Source organism: Rattus norvegicus, chromosome 1, assembly GCF_036323735.1.
Source record: "Rattus norvegicus strain BN/NHsdMcwi chromosome 1, GRCr8, whole genome shotgun sequence".
NCBI classification, from domain to species: Eukaryota; Metazoa; Chordata; class Mammalia; order Rodentia; family Muridae; genus Rattus; species Rattus norvegicus.
The window spans coordinates 37,953,485-37,972,621 of NC_086019.1; the positions used below are offsets into that span (position 1 = coordinate 37,953,485).

At 43.8% G+C, this 19,137-nt stretch overlaps 2 pseudogenes; both read right to left on the bottom strand.

Annotated features, from left to right (window-relative positions):
- The window catches only part of LOC120099102 (rho GTPase-activating protein 20-like), a 316,059-nt pseudogene that overhangs the window by 281,327 nt on the left and 15,595 nt on the right, over positions 1 to 19,137 (bottom strand).
- On the bottom strand, positions 1,295 to 17,726 carry Nid2-ps5 (nidogen 2, pseudogene 5; annotated as a pseudogene).

Consider the following 19,137-nt stretch of genomic DNA (forward strand, 5'->3'; position numbering starts at 1 on the left):
TGTGAAGGCCTCAGCCTAGTCTACCGCATGCCCCCTCTATCAGCACAACAAACTCTGGTCATTTCAGGAGGGAATGTGTTGGTTCCAAGAGTACAGACAAAGCAGTAGCCGCCTGTTTCCTGAAAATGTAAGGACACTCAGGACAGTGCACACATTATAGGTGTTTGTGCCCTTGGCCCCACCCTCAAAAAGATCTTTAACATTTCAAAAAATTCTGTAAAATGTCAACAGGCCCATTTCCCCACTTCAATGAGTAGTTCTTGGCTTTGTGATAAGGCTATAGCTGAAAGGTTAACAGTCTTTGATCAGAGGGAACAGACATCATCATTTTTCATTATCTGCCTCTATACAAAGAAAAAGCAGAGAAGAGGAAAATGTCAGGAACAGCTGGCCCTGTTTACAGAGAACTTCAAGCTGGATGCCACACACATCTGTATAATTAAAACATTATGTCCTCAAGCATGCATGTCTGTATCCTTGGTCTGTCCAAACACCTGGGACACAGTAAAAAAAAAAAAAAAAAAAAAGAGCACATGGGTGTCCACAGACACTAGCTAGACACAGGAGACATTCCAAAGTGCTTCTACCATTTTTCTGTGTTTCAGTCAATATTTATTAGTGATTTAAAGCTCTTTAGTGAATTTGTATTTCTGATTTAAGCCACTTCTGTTTCTCTGGAAGTTCCTCTTAATCTTAGGAAGAATGGAATGTGCCATGCATTGCTACTGAGAGTATAACATGGTAGGAACATTTTAGAAACCCCCAGAAGTTTCTTAAGACATTAGACATATATGTGCTCCATTAGTCAGGAATGCCCCTCCTTGGGCTCTCAGACATGTTTCATTTGTAATAAAAACAAAGCAACTCAAATATCTATTTTCAGGAGAAACATGTGGAATACGGAAAATTACCCAAGAACAATAAAAAGGGTGATGCTGGCCAATCACATATCACTTGTAACACTACTGAGCAGACAGCAACACAGCTATCTTCCATTGCATGACAAGCAGAAGTGCAGGATCACTGGGGCAAATCCAGCCTGCTGAAAGGAATACAAGAAGAAACGGGGTGGGGAGAGAGGAGAAGGAAAGAAGAGAGAAGTAAAACTAGAGAAAGGTGAGGACAGGTCATCTCCTATGATGCAGTCCAACTATGCAGTGGGCTACCAGTCAGGGGCAAATGCACAGAGTCCTGAGCCATGCTGCAGCTAGAATGCAACAGCATGTGTAAGTGCAGTCTCTGTGCCTGGGATTACCTGATGGTAGAAACCAAGCAAGTTCTGAACCAAGTGAGGAACAGCCCAGCCCATCTCTCCACTCTCGGACTTCTAGTCTTGTGGCTGGGACAAACACTTGACAGAAGCAACTTACAGAGGAAGGCCACACACTGACTCCAGTCTTAGAGGATAAAGTGCATCATGGTGAGGGAGGCCTAACAGAGTGGCTCGGTAAGGGACCACAGGAGTCAGCAGATGACATGTCTCACATCTTAGTGGATCAGGACTTCTGCAGCTCCCATCTGCATCAGTGATGCCCTGTATAATGTGTGCTGAGAAGAAGGATGAAAAATGGCCAAGTATTCAGGGTGTGAGGTGGAGAGAGGGAGGTCTTATGTCTTAAGGAACATAAATATACATGGCTTCCAACCAAACCCTAAGCCTGATTGCCCAAGCATGAAACCAGCTGTGCACATGAGCACGAGGAACTGGGCGCTACGATTCCAATGTCAGAAAAGCCTATTCTATTTCAAACAGTCAAACAGGGTTAGGGAGACCGCTCAGTAACGTTACTGCTGCACAAGCATAAGAGCCTGAGTGAGTTCAGGTGTGCAGCAGCCATATAAAGGCCGGATGTGGTGGTGCTTGACTGTAAATCTAGCACTGGGTATGTGTTACCTGGCTTACAACCACCCGCACTCCAGTTCAAGGAGATCTGGCGTCCTCTTCTGGCACTGCATTCTAGTGATGCACTTATGTATGAGCAGCCAAAACAGACACAAAAGGGCAAATAAATAAATATATTTTTTAAAGTAGAGAACAATTGAAGACACATGGTGTTGCCCTCTACCCATGACTTGTATGCAGATGTCTTCAGAATTACTGAGTCACGGGATCTCAAAAGTTTACCAACATAACTACAGGGTCACAGAGTTGTAAGAAGCAACAGAAGAGGTTTCTTGTGCTTCGCTCAGTTTCCTCCAAAAGCTTCCTTGCTATAATGTTATGGCAAGACATAGTCTATCATCACAATAAAAATACTGAAATTCACACAACCATACACTGGGTTTAGACTTCCGCTGTTTTACCTTCGCTCTTTGGAGAATGTTTGCTCAGCCATACTTTTGTCAAATGTGTCATGTGACCACCACAGTCCAGGCAAAGAACAGTTACATCACTGTAATGGCCTCTTCTCCTCACCTCCGATTAACACACATACTTGTCTCTACCTCTCCTAGGTCTCCATCCACTACCCACCTCAGAACCCAAATGACCACTAATTTGTTTTTTGCCTCCATAGTGAGGAAATTCCAACAAAGTCATACTTGTGGCATCATACTGCTTGACGTGTTCAACACTGTCTGAGTCCATTCACCCCAACTGTGAAGCCATCTCTCCCAACGGAGTGCACCAAGTGATTGTTACAGTTCATTCCATTGTCTGGAACATATGAGTTCATTCCAGTATCAGGCAATTTCAAATAAAGCTGTTATGAAAACTCATGAATAAGAAGCCTGGTGAGGCAGAGAGCTACCATATAAAAGGAATCAGAGAATAAGAAGACACACAAACCATCTTCTTACTTCAACTTCCCCACTATGCCTGGTTCAAAACAAAATCACTATAGCTCTGTGCTTGTGAAAGGAAAATTTGGTATTTATCTGTTATTCTCTCCACTGAACTGAAAAACACCTACCCTCTTGCACGTCCTAGGGATATAACAGTAAATAAAACAGACCAAAAAACCTGTTTGTGTACGAATCATATATTCAACTGGACTTAATGGATAGTATTCTATAACTATACATTTCAAAACTTGGTCAAAACCAAGCATCCTGGCACATTTCTAGGCTACACAGCAAAACAAAACATGGGTGGAGGAATGTAGCTCAGTCAGTGAAGTGTTCCCTGTCTCCCTCTCTCCGTCTCCATCTGTCTCTGTGTCTTTCTGTCTCTCTGTCTTTGTCTCTCTGTCTTTGTTTCTCTATCTTTATCTCTATCTTTCTGCCTCTCTAGCTCTCTCTTTCTCATGTGTGTGTGTGTGTATGTGTGTGCATGCGTGTATAGACTAGAGACTATGGGTCATCCATCATCAGAAGCTGTTCATGTTATACATGCACACACAAAACTTTAAAAAGTAGTTAAGGGTGTTGCTGCTAATTTCAGATATATGAAAAAAATCTTAAGTTTTCTCAGGCAACAGTATTCATGAGTTAGAGAAATCGGGGAGGAGGAAAAGATCCTATTCATAACAGGAATCTATACTATACAATGCTTGGCAACAGCCCTGTGAGAAATGAAAATGAATAAGATTATGAAAACAAACCCAAAGTTAAAAGAATTACATAGCTCACATTTGAATGGGAAATGTCAATAATGTAAAAGAAAATTACATCTTTTAAGATTTTTTAAATTATGCATATAGGGGCTGAGGGGTTAAATCTGTATTAGTGCAGTCCCTACAGAGAGGGCCTCAGATCCTCTGGACATGGAGCTATGGTGGTTGTAAGTGACCTGACCGGGGTGCTGGCAACTGATTTCCAGCATCTGCATGGCATGGCTGCTTACATCTGTAACTCCAGTGTCAGGGGATCGAACACCTTCCTGACCTCTGCGGGTGCAAAGCACCACATGATACACATCCATACATGTAGGAAAAATATTTCCAGTGATAAAATAGTAAAAAGTAAATCTAAAACAATATTTTAAAGCCCAAGGTAGGCCAGGCATAGTGGGGCAGGCCTCCAGTGGCAGCACTGTAAACACTAAGGCGGAGGATTGAGATTTCATGGCAGACTGAGCTACACAGGGAGATCTTCTCTAAAAAATAAAAAATCAATGGCAGTGGGGAGGAATCCTAATAGCATTTAAAACTTTGAAAATTTTATTCTCAGCTGTACATGGCAGAAACTTGCAGGTAAGTAGATCTCAAAAACAAAGCATAATTTTAGAAAGACAAGGTTGGGGCTGTGCATAGAGCTCAGAAGCATTTGGCTAGTAAGCGACTATGCTAGGTTCAATCCCTTGTTTATATTATATTCTCCTGGTTTTGTTGTACTAGATTATAAACTGAGAGCAAAGAAGAATATTTTACGTCCTTGTCTGTTAACACAAAGTACATGACTTGATAAACAAAAGATACTGACTTTTTAAAATAAGTCAATAAAGAAATTATCAGTCCTTTCATATACTACTTAAGATTAGGGCAAACAATGGGAACGACTTGGATAGATAGACAGAAAGACAGAGAGATCAATAGATAGATATTGTAATGATAATAAAAAAAATGAAAAAATACAGCAAAGAAAACAGGAAAAAGGAGCATTGTGAGCAGGAAGCGGGAGAAAATATACACAAGGAAATGAGCCAAAGGCAATTCATTAAAGAAGAAACTATCTTAGACAACCCCGTAGTAATCAGAAGCATGTAAATTAAATATAATTACAAATATATGATTATAATATAATTGTATAATAAATGTGTAAATCTTGTGTGTTTAGATCATGATAAAGTTGACAAGTGCTGGCAAGGCCATTATACAATGGCTCCCTTAGTACACTGCTGGTGGCCAGAACCAAAACACCCACTTCAGGAGACAGTTGGGTATCACTTCATAACAATAAAGTGATAAACACTGTGCACAGCAGAAACCACACTCCTGAGTATAATTTTGCAAAACGAATCATCAAACTTTTTGGTCTTACAACTCTAGATGCTAAAACACTTGAAGACCTTCATGTGCTTTTTAAATATAGTTTCTGACTATTGATATCTATCATATTACAGGTTAAAATATATTTTTAAGGCATAAGACAGAGTGCATCTTCCACTAGTCATCAAAGCACATTTTTTCTTAAAACTTTTGTTATACAAGATGTTCAAATTAAACAACAAACAAACAACAACAAAAACAAAAATAAAATAAAAGTCATCGGGCACTGAGACTGGTGAGACCTAACATCTACCCATCTCAGTGACTTGCTATACAGTTAGGACAGCCAAAGCTCACCAGCGTCCAGGGGAGGTCTGAGATGAGTGGAGCTGATACCAACCCACAAAAGATGGCCCCTGACCTCAATTCTTCCAACACATCTGTCCTGAGGCAGCAAGGAAAATAGAAAACTTTGGTGTTTGAGTATATTGAAATCAAGAGAGGGAACTTCCAAAAAAAAAACAAAAACAAAACAACAACAACAACAACAACAACAAAAACCATCTGCAAGCTGTCTGAAACCTTTTATCCTAGCATTTCAGAGCAGAAGCAGGAGGGGCTTATAAGTTCAAGACTAGCCTGACATACACTCAGAGATCCTGTCTCTGAAAAATTCTGCCAAGGTCTAGGCTGTGTCTTGGCAGTAGAGCATCTGAGTGATATGTACAAGCCTCTCCTCCTTCCCAGCCCTAGAACCACACACATACAGAGATATCTCAAGAGTCATGAGATAGACATCTTTGTCAATATCACTGGTGCTCCACCAGTAGAAATCTACTGCCCGGCACACACTGGGCACTCTCTGCAGTCGTCTTCAGGTTGCAAGGCAAGTGAGCAGGGTGCTGTACCTGCTGGGTAGAGGCAAGAGATTATGTGCCAAACATCTTATACCACACAGGATAGTACCCACGTCTCCCTTGCTTACAAGATATCTACTGTCAATCAACCAACTTTCCTTCTCCTGTTATTGCCCCACCACTACTTCCTGGAACACAGAACCTCATGTATGCTAGACAGGCTTCTCACACTATGCTACCCCAACCCGCATACAACTTCCAGGCTAAAAGTCAAAGGCCTGGTGCTAAGGAACTGCTCTGCAGTCTGCATCTAGAAACAGGCAAAGCTAAGTAACTTTTCTCTGTCATAGACAAGGGCCCCCAGGTTGCCCCAGCTCCTGATCTAGACTTCTGAAGACCGATGCTCTGCCAATTCCACTAAGGGAGCTGTCCCACTGGACATTGTACTCTCTGTATGAAGCCTTGACCATAGAGAAAATTCTAGAAAAATCTTTGGATCCAACTAGCTCACACCCAACCCCAATGGAGAGGGAACGTGACAACCGACAATTGACAGACACAACATGGTCTCATTCAAAGGGCTAGAAATAAAGAGATGTGCAGGTCACCAAATACCTCTAATGGTCATTGCTACTCAAAGAACTAAAGGGACCAGCTTCATGTTAGAGGAATACAGTCACTGCCACTGGGAAGAATGGGGAAAACTTTAGGGGTGCAGCATTTCAGCAGGACCCTACAACTCCATGAGTTTGTGCCTGTTGAGAAACTGGGGCTAAAATTCATTGGACACTCCTCCACTTTCATGGTGGAATATGTACCGTTACCTAGACTTTCCACCATCCTATGGGACTTACAATGTGCAGAGTTCAATGAAAGCAACACTGTGTGACTGTGAAGGCCACAAAGGGCAGATATGCAGATGTATGGAAAAGTTGAGTCAAGTCTCATATACCACTGGGTAGCCTCTAATTGGCTGTGTAGCTGAGGCTAGCCTTGAAGTCCTGGTTCTCCTGCCTCCACCTCCTGAGTGTTGAGATTACAGACATTCACCAGAAATCCAATGGTGATCTTATATATATACCTACTTTAGAACAACAAATCCTCAGTCACTGGACCTCTGAGCGGGCTACTGGGAGAGCTGAGTCTAGAATAAACAAAGGTTCAGGAGCCTCTGAGCCAGGCTTTCTGGGAACCCAGAGCAGCAGAGGAACAGCATTCAAAATGTACAAAGTGACAGTAGACACAAAGTTGGAAAAGCCAAACCATCAATTAAGAAGCACAACTGGAGACAGGAAAGTCAGTGTGTCTAGAAAGTCTACTCTCAGAACCCAGTGAAGCTCCTGGCTTCAGGCCCCTCTGAGCAGTCTTTTCGTTGTCATCTCACACTGTGATCCTTTAACACCATTTCTCACGCTGTGGAGACACCCAACCATAACTTTAGTTTTCTTGCTACCCACAAATATCCATTCAAATGGCTTCTGTTCACTTGATACAGGTACCTGGTGTCTGTCTTGTATTGAAAAATGAAGACATGGCCTATACCACCAAAGGAGGGGCTGAAAACTTATCAAAAGTCTCAAGAATGAGGCTCTAGACCCTGTGGAGGATTAGCTGACAAAATGGTGACCCCAGAACCACTGAGGGAAAGAAAATTCTCTCTGTCCTCATGATGCCCAATTCCCAGGACTGATGAAGGAAGTCAAGGAGCTTGAAGCCAATCCCACACTCTTTCTGGGGCACATCTATAAAGCTTGATACCCCCAAATCAGTGCACAAGTTCCTGTTAGGAACCCAGCCTGGTCACTCAGTATAATTAGCACTGAGGTCATTGTGCTCTTACCCACAATTATGTACACCTTATTCTGGTTGGCTGTTTGCTGAGCGGAGTCTAGCCCCAAATACAAGATCCTCCTGACTCAGCTCGTGGAGCACTGAGATTAAAAGGCATGTGTCACCACATAGGGTATAATTAGGAAAGCATTTTTTTCTATTGGACGTGATGTGGTATTTTGGATTCCTTTCCTTTCCGTAGACTAGCCTGGACCTCATCACGTAGTCTAGACTGCTCTCAAACTCACAGCAATCCTCCTGCATCATCCCCAAATGCTAGGATTACAGACATAGGCCAACACATCCACTTACCTTTTAAAAAACTTACATTTATCTACTCATTCCTTTCTTTTTGTGGGACTGAAGATAGAACCTAGGGCCTTGCACATGTTAAATATATATTCTACCTGACAATGAGCGACATCTTCATAACCCTTTGGGGATTATTCTAAATGAATATAGAATTCACATAACACAAGTCACCCTTTCAACTTGTCTAATTCAATGATTTTTATGATACTTTAAGAACGTACAGCATTACCTTTCTCTATTTCTAGAAGGTTTTTATTACTTCCCACAGCCTTTGCCCTTTAAGCTGTCACTTGCCATCATCCCCTTCCCCCTTTTTGTATGTATAGGTGTGAGATCTCTGATCATTTCATGTAAACAACACTGTCAGGATTTGCAAAGTGTATTTATTAAAATGTTGCTGGGAACATCGAAGAAGTAAGATTAATAAGTACTAATCTGAAAGGGGCTACTGGAAGGCCGGTCCTGTGCTAAGCACTTTAGACCCATTTATTTAATCCTGCTAACTGCCACACCAGGAGAAATGGGCCGTCATCCCCATGGTATTACTGAAGAAATGAATAGTAATGTCCCCAATAGGTTGCTAAAGCCTTTAGAGCTACACGTTGCTTATGTAGGACCAACAGTCTTACTGTTACTGACCAGTTCTTTTATTTTGTTTTTAACATTAACATATAAAGTAGTGGGCTTCATTATGACATTTCATACTTCACTCATGCTCACCGTCCCCATTATCCACTACTTAGTCTCCCTTCTGATTTCACATCTGAGAAAAAGGTTCTATTTATCTTTTCCCTATTAACCTCCTCTTTTTCTTGCCCTTTCCTCTTCTCAACAGTCCTGTTTTATCTTCATGTCTTATAAATATATACATGGATACACATATAGACTTAGCACATGAGAGGAAAAACTTGGGTATTTGTTTTTCTGGGTGATGTATTTTACTTAACATGATCATATTCAGTTCTACCCATGATTATATTCAGTTCTATCCATTTTCCAGCAAGGAATATAACTTTCTTTGTTCATAGATGAATGAAATCCATTGTGAGGCTGGTAAAATGCTTCAGTAGGTAGAGGCACTTGCCATCAAGCCTGATAACCTGAGTTTGATCCCTGGGACCTGTAGGGTGGAAGAAGACAATCAACTAAAGAAACTTGTCCTTTGACTTCCATGTGTACCCTGCAGTGTGGCTAGACATATATACCCCAATAGTAAAATAATAATAAAAATAATGATAATGATAATCGTCTCAAAACTTCATTATGTACATGTATGTACCACATTGTCATTAGCTGCCTGTCAACTGATGGGAGTCTAGACTGATTCCATACCCTAGCTATTGGGAATGATCACAAACATGGTGCACATCTTCATGGTCTGTTGACCTAAGCTCCTTTAGGTATATGCACAGGAGTGGTGAAGCTGAATCATATGGGAGTTCTATTCACAGATTTTGAGGAACCGCCAACTAATTTCCACAGTGGCTGCACCAATGTTGAGTAAGCCGCCCCCACCCCATCCACATCAACACCATTCTAAGCTCAAGCAATTTTAATTTGCATTTCCCCAAAGACCTAGGATATTGAACATTTCCTCAAATATCTATTAGCCATTTATAGTTTGCCCATTGAGAGCTATCTATCTGATTGTATGGTCCTGACTATGGCGAGATAGAATTGCAAAGCAGTTTGAAACAAGTCACTATGTACGTTGAGTGTCAGAGCAGATAACTGTGGCAACCTTCCCAGGTTGGTACGTGGCATACATGTGTGTGATGCACCTGTCATCAAAAGATGTTTCACAAGCGGTAGAACACATTAACGTTAACTCCCCTTTGTCTCTATAGAGTTACTTTTTAATCACCCTTTCAACTTTTGAGAGCTAAAATGTGTTTCTACTTCCTAGTACCAAGAGGGACTTTGGAACCCTCCAGGAGTTCCAAAGTGCTTCTGGAATCTTTTGCATGCCTTCTAGGGTTGTTCATGTACAACCCATTAGTGAGTACCAGGAACAAGAATAAAGGGACACTGGGGCAGAGCTCCCAGGACCCCACCACAGAAAAATTAGGTCCCTACCTTTAAAGCAAAGATACTTCTGGTTCAGTATTCTTAGGTCAAACGAAACAAAACAAAAAGGTCACAGAGTGGCGTTCTTATGTGGTTGAACCCTGCTACTCTTTCCGATGTGTAGCCACAGTCCCCTTACTTGGAAGTGAGGATTATCTAACCTAAACAGTTGTAGTGCTGATTCAAACCAAGATGCATGTCAGACATGCATGTAAGTGTAACTCCAGGTGTGAGAGGCAAGAGAATCAGGAATCTAAGCCTAGGTCTCAGGAAGCAGAGGCAGGAGGATCAAGAGTTCAAGGCCAGCTTTGAACACAGAGCAAATTTGAGACTCTGTCTTTTAAAAAAAGGAAACAAGCAAACAAGGATGGAAGACATATGATGGGCACAAAAACACGCAGGGAGTAGTACTTGATCTAAGATGGACACATTCCTGGACCAGAGACATCTTTTGCGAATATTAGTCATTCTATGGACTGATTGAACGGGTTTAGAAAACTCGTTTTCAGAAAGCCACAGAAGGTTAGAAGTGGGGCAACCTCCAGGTCTAAATGAATTATGCCACGTGTTTTAAGATGGTGACTGTGGAGTCATAGAATCCTGGGAGCAAACCCTAGCCGCCAATTAATCACTGTATGACTTCGCCTCTATCAGCTTCTCCCATCTCTCTCACTTCAAAGCAGGAAAAGCTAAGGGCATTCACAGTCTAGTTTCAAAACCTCCATGCTATAAGATGCAATTATCTACCATGCACAGGGCTTCGTGTTTCAACTCAGCAATGAAAAACTATTGACATTTACAGTCTCAGTCATCTCCCGCAGTGTGTGGGACACAAACCTCAAGGTGGGCTACTGGATACTTTTCTCTACAAAAGGCCACTAGACAATAAAAATTTTATCCCCAAAGGGAGACTAAAATCATGAGCCACTCTTTATCCCTGTGATTGTTTGCTTTCTTCCCTCCATAGCAGACATAGATCTGACGTTTGTGCTGGGTTTCTTCCTCTACCATATTGTCATTGCAGAGATACAAGTGTTGGCTGTCTTTACCCTCTGCAGCATCAGTTCCTACAACCCAGAACCCAGACTGGCCATTTCTCTGTAGCTCACTGAAAGGTTCTTGTACCAACACCAGCAGAGTTGCCTTAGGAAAACCATTTCTGCATTCATTCATTCATCCATCCATCTATCTATCCATTCATTCATTCATTCATTCATTCATTCATTCATTCATTTATCATAATGACCTGGGTAAGGAGTTCTCTTTCCCAGTTCCTTATATGGGACATAAACCTTGCTAGAAGTCAGTGCTAAGGCCAAGTTTGGTTTGCCTAAACCTATGTTTCTCACTGGTTGGGTTTGCCTTCATTTTTAGAAAACTCAAAGCATAATGCTGCTTTGAATCAACTACAATTGCAGTGCTTTCTTGAAGCCATTTTTCCCCTCCTGATGTGGAGACAGGACATAATAAATGAAAGAAGACTCTGCTGGTCCAGGCTTAAGATGCTATTCTGAATCACAGATTGTATTTATCATAAGAAGACACTACTCAGACTTGAATGTGCCTGCAAATTCCTGGAGATATGATTACTATGCTAAATAAATCACTGAATCTGTCTCAATAACTCAAGAACTGCTGCATTTCTAACCTCAGACCCCAGGTGATGCCACTGAGGCATGGTCTACACATTGAGTTGCACAAGGTGAAAGAAATGTATTCCCTTGATTCAGCACAATTTCTGTGTCCACCTCCTCCACAGAATATGACCAAAGTCTCTAGAAGTGTAGGGACAGACACAAAAAGCACGTAGGATGCTGTTAAGAAGTACAAGTTGCCCCCACCCTAATTTCCCTTTGTCTCTCTACTAACCCTCCCAGTTCCAGATGAAAGTGGCCAGAAAATCTCCTGGGAAGCTCTCCAGATGCTTTTGCTGCAGGTGGCCTCAAGGCCAATTTTCAAAATGACTGCTTTTTCCAAGGTTTTTCCCAAGGTACAGTGCTGGGGACAGCTGTTATCACTAATACGTGGCTAGGATTTTAATATCCTAGTGTTTTCATACCAGCCCTAAGAAGGTCCCATCCCTCATCTTCAATGCAGAGTTGGTTCAGTTCCAGAAAATCTTAGACCCTCACCCCTAGGCCCAGAGCAACCAGGTCTCCCTATTCCTACCCTGACCCCACACCTCAGGCCAGCCAGGTAGAGACAAAGCCTCTCATGCACAGAGCGAACCCCAGGCACCAGGGCGGGGTCCCCGGGTGCCCCAGCCCTCACTCACCTTACCTGTCTGGACTAGGATGGCCAAGGAGAAAACGAGGTAAACAAGGAGAGCAGTGAGCCTGGCCACCATGGCTGGGAGCAGGTGCAGGGCCCCAGAGGAGGACAGTTATCCCAGGAGGGCCTGAGAGGTGGGTGGGGAGGAGGGGCCGGAGAGGAGGAGCCTATCACAGCTGCAGGACCCCTCCAACAGCTAGAACCACTTTAGCAGCTTGGCTGCAGTCTGGGGGTGGGAAATGGGGGAGAGGGCGGAGGTGGGGCTAACAGACACCCTTGGGTCGCCTGATCCGGATTGGGTGGTGTGTCTACTTGCTGCCCACAGACCCCTCCCCATCCTGCGTCGCTTTGGGAATGTCAGAAGCAGCCTGTGAGTATCAGAAGCCAGGGGGTGAGAAACAGCAGCAGAGAGGATGCTCAGAAATGGCCACCTGTGAGACCACCACACCCTGGCCCAGAGCTTTCGACCTTGGGCCCCACCTTCCTCCTCTACTTCAGTTCTCCCAGCTTCGAGGACCCCAGCACCTCAGCAGCGCTTGCTACTCCAGGTTGAAAGCTGCAACAAAATCCCTGCCCCACACCAAAAGAACTGGTCTGTTTCTGTACCTGCTGGGAACCAGGTGGAAGCTGAGGATCAGGGCAGGCAACAGGGAGGGTGAGCTCAGTCCAGAGTAAAAGCTGTAAGGAACAGTTCCTGAGGCTTGAGTTAGGGATGGCCTTAGTGAAGGGAAAGTTCACAGCTGTTCAATCTACTGAGACTAACAAATGCACTGCAGTCTTTCCCAATGAATCTCTCTCTCTCTGCAAATGGAGTCCACCTCCCTGGCGGTGAGAATGCAGATACTCTCTGCTGTGACAACCAAAAATCTACTGCAGCCTGGAATTGAAAGCTCCCAATATGAGCAGGGCTGCAGCCAGCTCTCAGGACAAAGAAACACTGCTCAGGGTAGCAGCATGGAACCTGTCTATACCATCATGCTGCATGAGCTGCCCTGGGGCCACTTCAGAGCACCGCTCCTATTCCTCTTCCCATGGGGCGGAAACAACACATATACATATACACAGGCAGGCAGGCAGGTGAGCACAGACACACACACAGACACAGACACAGACACACACACACACACACACACACACACACACACACACACACACACACACACACACACCCTAATGAAAACAATACTAAAAAGAAGAGAAATTTTCTGAGCCTTTAAGAAAATCCTAATTCCCTGACTCAGCAAACCCAATCCTATATGCTTAAAGGGGAAGTTAAAATTTATTGGGAAGGGTGCTCTCTATTCAGAAAATAAGGTTCAAACAGCATCTGTCTTTAAAGTACACAACAGAGCTGTGGGGGAAATCAAGTCCATCCACTACCAGAAGCCGCGGATTTCCTACCTTGAGCTGGTACTAGAAGGTCCTGTTTGCTAGTTTAATGTTTTTGTCAAAACACTGACAGAACAACTGTGAAGTTGAAATGCTGTGGAGAGAAGTGTGACCACTTCCTCCTGGCAGAGATCATTGAGATAGGTGTGGAGGAGGATGAATCTAGGTCCAGTTTCCCAGTCCATCAGGGTGGATGAAAAGTTGTTCCCTCTGGACATTCCCCTGCCTTCTTCCTGCTACCTTTAGTGCTAGTGAGTCACAGAACCAGGATAAGGTGGTTCAGGGGAGGTGAAGGCCACAGCTGTGGGGACAAGAACCAGAACTAATAGCACACACAGGTGTCTATACCATGTTCTCTCCCTAAGGCTCTTCAGCATGTTTGCCTAAGCCTGCACAGCTACCTACCACAGTCAAAGCTAAATGGCTGTATCCTCCATCCTGCAATGCCTATGAAGCCTCGACATGGCTCACCTTCTCTGAACTTGCAAACCAAAAATTTTCATTACACTAGAGAGGAGAGCTCGCTGTATAATCCAGGCTGGCGTAGAATTCTCTATATGGCCCAGGCTACTCTTGAACCTAGACAATCTTTCTGTCGCAGCCTGCCCCAGCCTGCCCCAGCCTGCCCTTGCCTGCCCGGTACAGGGATGGGCCCAGGTGAATGACCATGTCTACTTTGTCAACTCTGCTATATTTTCTTTAAACAAAACTTCAAATGCCCAGTTTTTCAATGCACTTGCCTTGAGCTTTAGAACTCACGTGGTCCTCCAGTCCTACCACATACCTCCCTCCACTCAGGGGTGGCATGTGACTAGACTCGGGGTAATTAGGAAGGATTTCTCCTTCCAAAGGAGCGACGGGAACATCTGGCTCTGAAGACACTGGATAGGACTGGATGTTTCTGTTCCCAAGGTCTTTCCTGCCTGGAGTTAGGAAAGCTACATCTGCCTGTGGAGGAGCTGGGGTTCTGGTGCCCATTGGATCCGAAAGCAATGCTGGGTCCTTGAAATCCAGGACCTCTACCTCTCCCACAGGTGGCCCCTGTTTGATTTGACGGACCAAAGAAGCCAATTCTGTTTCCCGGTAGGATGGCCAGTTACCAGGGGCTGGGTGTGGCAAAGGAGAAGCGAGATCAGAATCTGGAGACATGGTGCCAACATCCACACAGCTCGGATTAGCCTTTGATTTGAAAGACACATCAATACATCCATTCTGCTGTGGCCTTCCAGGGCCTCCCCTGGTTCAATTGGTGGTTAGTCTACATCCTCTCTATTCTCTTTGTAATAATTGAAACTGTCTTCAGTACAGATCTCCAGGGCTGCAGCATGGTTGAAGGAGTGCTCCAGCACTGTTGAAAGAGTGCTCCAGCACTGAGGAGCAGGCTGTGGAATGGGCACCTCTGACCGTGGCTGGCCAGACATTGTCCAGGGCCAGCCTGCTGCTGATGTGAAAAGCCCACACCCCAGGAATCCCCAGGTTGCTTAGTCTAAGAACAGAGGAAAGAGTGGATTATAACCAGTCCATTCATCCTCCTTCAGAATTTATTTTGAAATCAAAAGACTTTAACAATCAAAGTCAAACTTTGCCTGCTATGTCAAACATAAGCAAAGCTTCTAAGTAACTGAGATAAATACCACACAGGAACTTGATTATAAGCTGCCTTTTGTCTGGCATTGTGTATGGAACACTAAGTCATTAGGTTATATGTCTGCTCCAGAAACCCAAATCAAATATTCTGTCAAAACCTGGCTGTCTTGAGAGCAAACATGGAATGCAAGAATATTTTATGCTTTCTCTACATGAATGAAAACTTAAATCAGACTCAAGCTTACTTAAGCTTACAATTCCTAAATCACTTAAATAGTACTGATTTCTACAAGCCATGCCTACACCAGTGCTTATCAGTCTTCACTGGGCTCTGCAAGATAGGGGTGGTAGCTGTGCTAGATCTTAGTGAGGAAAAGTTGGTTTTGAGAGGTTAGCTAATCTTCAGATCATACAGCCAAAAGTTGGCAAAGCTAGGGCAAGAATTTCATGCTAACAAGAAACTCTGTCTTCCAAACATCTCTGTGTACTGTGATTCACATGGACTAATGTATTAATGACAGAGGATGATAGATCTATCAGCACTTTTAATGACCAAGTCTAAAACAATTTTTGAGCAAAAGTTCAACATGGGTGAGATACAAATGTATTAATCAAAATGAGGCTCAGTATTTGGGAACAGATCTTCATTTTCTCTGTAGAGTAGACCATGAACCCCTCTTAATTCCCAAGAATCTCTTTTCTCAGAGGAGTCTCATCAGATAGTCCCAGCTATCCTGAAACTCAAGATCTTCTGCTGGGATGTGGCACTACTCTTGCCAGCTCAGTCACCTACTATCTCAGTGTCAATGGCACGCTTGCTGTGAAGAGGACAGCCATGTGTAAGACGACTCCTAACCCTAAGAGAAAGCTCGGGTTAGGAAGGCTCTGGAAGGCTGAAGGAACGCCCATTCAGAGCCTGTCCCACATGTGGCCCATATATATATACCCACTGAACTAGATAAGATGGATGAAACAAAGAAGTGCAGGCTGACAGGAACTGGATGTAGATCTCTCCTGAGAGACACAGCCAGAATATGGCAAATACATAGGTGAATGCCAGCAGCAAACCACTGAACCGAGAACGGGACCTCCCCATTGAAGGAATCAGAGAAAGGACTGAAAGAGCTTGAAGGGTCTTGAGACCCCATATGAACAAAATGCCAACCAACCAGAGCTTCAGGTGAGTAAGTCACTACCCAAAGACTGACCCTGGGCTCCAACTGCATAGGTAACAATGAATAGCCTAGTAAGGGCACCAGTGGAAGGGGAATCCCTTCATCCTGCCAAGACTGAACCTCCAGTGAACGTGATTGTTGGGTGGGAGAGTGGTAATGGGGGAAGATGGGGAGGGGAACACCCATATAGAGTGCTAGGGGAAAAATGTTAGGGGTATGTTGGCCTGGAAACCAGGAAAGGGAATAACAATTGAAATGTAAATTAAAAACACCCAATTTAATAAAGATGGAGAAAAAAAAAGACTCTGGAAAGCGTGACCTAGCCAATGATATCAATCCTGTGTTTGCACGAAAACCAAAGCTCAAATTCTCCCAAACTATGTAATTTCCTCAAAAGTCAACAATCAAGAATAAGAGGGAATGGCTAAAAAGAAGTATTAAGATCCACTGATTCATATAACGAGATCTTTGTTCCCTTGGGCAAGTATTCATCATTCTAGTCTAGGTTTCTACTGCAATAATGAAGAGAGTTGAGGTTTTCTTCAGTTCTCTTTCTCTCTCTCATTCTGTGCACTGTCCACTAGCCACTACCTCTACCCAAGTGTATTCATGATACTCTGCTGTACTGGCTGGATTTCGTCACCCTGATGCAGACCTGAGAAGAGATTGCCTCAATCACACAGGCCTGAAGGCAAGTCTGGGGGAGGGGCATTTTCTTGGTTAATGATTGGTGGGAGGAAGAGCAGTCCACTATGGGTGATACCACCCTAGGGTACCATCTCTGGTTGTGTAAGAAATCAGGCTGAGTAAGACAGAAGAAGCAAGCCAATAATAATGTTCCTCCATGACTTCTGCTCCAGTTCCTACCTCCTTCTAGGTTCCTGTCTTGCTTCACTTCCTGCCTTGACTCCCCTAATGCACTGTGTGACCCAGGACAGTAAACCAAATAAACCCTCTCCTCCCCAAGTCAGGTCAGTGTTTGTCCCTTCTGTGATTTGCTATATTCAATTGCTAAAGATTTTTTCATTTTTTTGAGACACAGTCACATGTAGCTGAGGATAACCTTGAGCTTCTATTCCTCCTGCCTGCACCTCCCAAACACTGGGATACCAGGTGTGATACTAAACCTTGTTTGTGTGGCACCAAGGTCAAAACTCTGGGCTTCGTGTCCACAAGGCAAGTGTTCTACCAGCAGAGCTTCAACTCTTGCCCTCAGTTGGTGCTTATAGAAATTAGGGTTGCAAATAAAACACCACAGAAGACAAAACTCCAGGCTGATAAAATGACTCAGCAGGGAAAGCCACTTATCTACAAAAGCTGAGAGCTATACCCAGAATCCACATGGCAATGGGAGAGCACAAACTCTTACAAACTGGATTCCCACCCAGACACCTCCCCACCAGCTGCCTCCAACCCCCAACTCCCACACAGTAATGTAATTTTAAAAACTGAAACCAATCAGTAAGAAGAGACACTGGAGCCCCAGCCCATCCCACAGCAGGGGTATTGCAGCTGGGAAACCTCGTGAGTTTGGAAGTGGACAGCTTCAAAGCTTCACAGAGTAGGAAAATACAAATCATGCAAGTGTGGAGCTAAATAAATGCCTTCTAATGAGACATAAATCAATATCCTGGCGTTTGCCACAGTGCCTGGTGGGAATCTAAACAGTTAATTTACCATCCACACTGAGGTAATTTTGAATGCTCACAGATAGAATTTGTCTCCTAGAAAGAAAAACTGTATCACAAAACAGAACAGCCATGCTGGCCTGCCTGTGACTAATCCTTTCCCAGGAACTACTCTCTTCTCTACCTGAATATGGATATGTTTCAGAAGAGGCCTTCAAACATGAATAATGAATGACCTCTGTTGGAGGAAGAGGTTCCAGGACTAGGAAAATGTTCTTCTCCTTGGAGGGGTACAGCAAAGCATCCAGAGGGAGATAGGATCATGATCCTGAGCTACTTTGTTTACAAATGTTGTCCTCAATGCTGGGCATGTGTGATGCAATGTTTCAACCCTTAAGACAATGATACTGACAGAATCTGGAGGAAAGAAGCCTAGGAGACAGTGTTAAGTATGGAAACACTGAATGGGAGGCAAAGCCCACGCTGAAAGGTGAGGTAGCAGAGTTGTCACTCAGAGCAGTGGAAGGATAATTCTGACTTGCATTTTATGTTATTCCATTGTCTGTAGTTTGTCTCATTTTATTAAGCATGAGGCACACCAAATCTGTCATTCACTCTAGTCATGTCTCACGCTGCTCCTTTCTGGCACACACCTGTGTCTTAAAAATCGTAGTATTTCAAGCACTCAGCCCTCCTTCCAAGGGGCTCAAGGTACAACCTGGGGACAGAGAGTCTTTAAGCTAGAGGGTAAGAGGTTAGGGGAGAAAGGATAGAGGCCAACTGCTAAGTCTGTTCTAGAGTCTAGACTACACAGCTGGTGAGATGGAGACCAATACCCAGTACGGATCACAGAACAGGAGGGGACACTTGTATGTAGAGCCCTTGGAAATAGGGCTGAGTGCTTGAAATACTATGATTTTTAAAGGCAGATCCCCTGGACAACAACAGCATCTGGGAAGGTCCAAGAATCACAGAGTATTAGAATGAGAATTGGTACCTGCATAGCCATAACAAGCTGCTGTGCGTGTGCATGTGTGTGCCCGTGTGTCTGTGCCTGTGTGTGTGTGCAAAAAGCATGTGAGGAGAAAGTTGTGTTTCCCTACTACAGCCATAAAGGCCTTCATACACGTGCTCACACACATGCATGCACATG